General features: G+C 38.8%; 2 non-coding genes across 2 annotated transcripts; both read right to left on the bottom strand.

The window, feature by feature from the left end:
- Nucleotides 1–764: 764 nt before the first annotated feature.
- Nucleotides 765–836, bottom strand: Trnae-uuc (transfer RNA glutamic acid (anticodon UUC)). The gene has a single exon. It is a non-coding gene; the product is annotated as a tRNA-Glu (tRNA).
- Nucleotides 837–1,941: 1,105 nt separating this feature from the next.
- Trnae-uuc (transfer RNA glutamic acid (anticodon UUC)) lies at nucleotides 1,942–2,013 on the bottom strand. Its single transcript has one exon. It is a non-coding gene; the product is annotated as a tRNA-Glu (tRNA).
- Between the last annotated feature and the right edge of the window lie 676 nt (nucleotides 2,014–2,689).

Genomic DNA, 2,689 nt, shown 5'->3' with positions numbered 1-2,689 from the left:
CACACACACACACACACACACACACACACACACACACACACACACACACACACTTACATACGTACACACACAAATAGTTAAAAATAACGTAGCGCTTTTATAAACCAGTAATAATTAAAAACTTTTCCTAGGTCAGAATTTAGAAACACACACTTACATACAAGCACACACAAATCATTAAATACAACGTAGTGTTTACATAAAACAGTAATTGCAATACTGTTGCTATGGCCTTCCCATGTGGTCTAGTGGTTAGGATTCCTGGCTTTCACCCAGACGGCCCGGGTTCGATTCCCGGCATGGGAACGCATACTTTTTTTTTGAAGTTAGAATTTATTTCTTGTATTGAAGATTAACACTATTTATATCGATTAGATACTTACGTAACGAATTGTGTTCAGGAACAGATTATGCTCGTATATAGAGACTCCACCGTAAATGGAACTCCAAAGTACTTCTATCACTACTTATGAATTCTGACATAAAACAATCATGCGTTCCAATGACGGGATCGAATTCTGGATACCTAGGTGAAAGCCAGGAATCTTAAATATTAGATCTCATGGTAAAGCTGATAACAGCTTCAGGTGTCGCATTCACATATTTAAAAGTGGTAAATTCCACGTGATTCTTAGATGTTTTGAAAATAAGCACTGATAAGGAATGAATAAAACTCGAATAAAGACAGATGTAGCAGTATTTAAATAACCTTATATATACATAAATTCTTTCGGGAACAAAAAACAAAGACAAAACGACATGCGTTCCCATGCCGGGAATCGAACCCGGGCCACCTGGGTGAAAGCCAGGAATCCTAACCACTAGACCACATGGGAAAGCTACCCTGTAGCTGTTATAGTTAGTTTACATAAAAAATGCTGTTTTATTTCTGTTTGTGGGTGTCTGGGAATGTATGTCTCTTTGTTTTATGTTTTATGTTTTACTTGTTTTAGTCTTTGCCCGGCCTCCATGCTGGAGGCCCCCTTTCGAAGGGTTTAGTCGACCAAGGCGATCCTAGTATTTATTTCAAAGCCTGTTACTTATTTTGTCGGTCAGTTGGTGTCAGTCATTTCGCCGAATTCTAAAGTTATGGGGACGTAAACAAACCGATACAAATTCTCGATCGGAGCTGGGGACAGACACATACACAAAAACATACACACGCTTATCCATCCATCCATTCATCCCTCCACCCCTCCACCCACCCCTCTATCCATCCACCCATCCATCCACCCATCCATCCATCCATACGACGGACTTCTTTCAGTCTTCGCCAAAAAGATCCATTCACAGGGCTTTGGTTGGTCCGGGCCTATAGTAGAAAACACGTGCCCAGTGTGCCGCACAATGAGAATGAACTCGTGACCATGTGATTGGAAAGCAAACTTCTTACCACATAGCTAAGCCTCTATATATATCAGTAATAATTCTTTAGACCTGGAAAGTGACATTATTTAAGGAGGAGCATCCCATTTTTTTTATTAATGGTAAATCCGACGTGCTTCTCGGATTTCTCCAGAATAAAACGAACCGATAAACTTATAAAACTTGAATTAAGTTCTATGTGACACTTAAGTGCTTCAATTTCACTAGAAATAAATTCCGATAGGAAAGACGACAAAAAAAAGGAAAGAAAAAAAAGAAGAAAAGGGCCCTCTTCTACCGGAATCGAACACGCTCCGTCTGTTTTAAAAACCATCGTAACTGTTACTGGTTTATGAAAAGTACTGCACCACTTGCTGAGTGTGGGTATATTCATATATATAGTTGCAAATACATACATATATAAAGTTTTAGTAGTTCTATCGACACTATGAATATAAAATATAGGGAATCCTGTAGAAGAAACGAAAATGGAAGAATATACGTAACTCTAAAGATCTTACAACAAATAAATTCGAACTCAAAAAGGATTGGAAAAAAAAAACAAAAAAACATGCGTTCCCATGCCGGGAATCGAACCCGGGCCGCCTGGGTGAAAGCCAGGAATCCTAACCACTAGACCACATGGGAAAGCCGAAATTGTAGTGTAACAGTTACTGTTTTATTAAAAGTGCTGCTTCATTTTTGCCTCCTTGTAACTGCCGCTGATGATTATAACAATTGTGTCCGCCTACATGAGTAGTTTCACTCCGTTCCTCCCCCACTCCTTATGACGTAGGTGAATGCTGGTTAACCTACCTAACAACTATCTCGTTCAGTACAGTTGTTAATGCAAGTACACTATATTAGGTTATCCTGTAGAAAACTGTGTTTATTGCTGTTAAACTAAACTACTTAACTAATATTAATCACATGTTGTCTCTTGTTAACTACGAAGTTGTTTAATTAACTACATGTCAGAGCCTTCCAATTCGCTGTTTATTTGTTTAGATATAATGTACCTTGGACTTCAATATTTGCTACGAGATTTAAAGTGTGATATGGTCGTTATGTCTCGCACATCGAGCTAATTACATCCATTGTTCGTATTACGGTAGTAACGGTTAAGTTCTAACAGGTAATATAAAATGATGCGTGTGTGTTAGGGTGAGCATGTTTGTGTGTATGAGTATGTTTGTACGTTGTTCTGTATCACCTGTATACATATATACATACAACAAAGGGCGCGCAAACACACACACACACACACACACAAACACACACACACACACACACACACACACACACACACACACACACACACACA

Source organism: Octopus bimaculoides, chromosome 10, assembly GCF_001194135.2.
Source record: "Octopus bimaculoides isolate UCB-OBI-ISO-001 chromosome 10, ASM119413v2, whole genome shotgun sequence".
NCBI lineage: Eukaryota > Metazoa > Mollusca > Cephalopoda > Octopoda > Octopodidae > Octopus > Octopus bimaculoides.
Note: the sequence above shows the minus strand (reverse complement) of the source record. Positions and strands in the feature narration are given on the sequence as shown.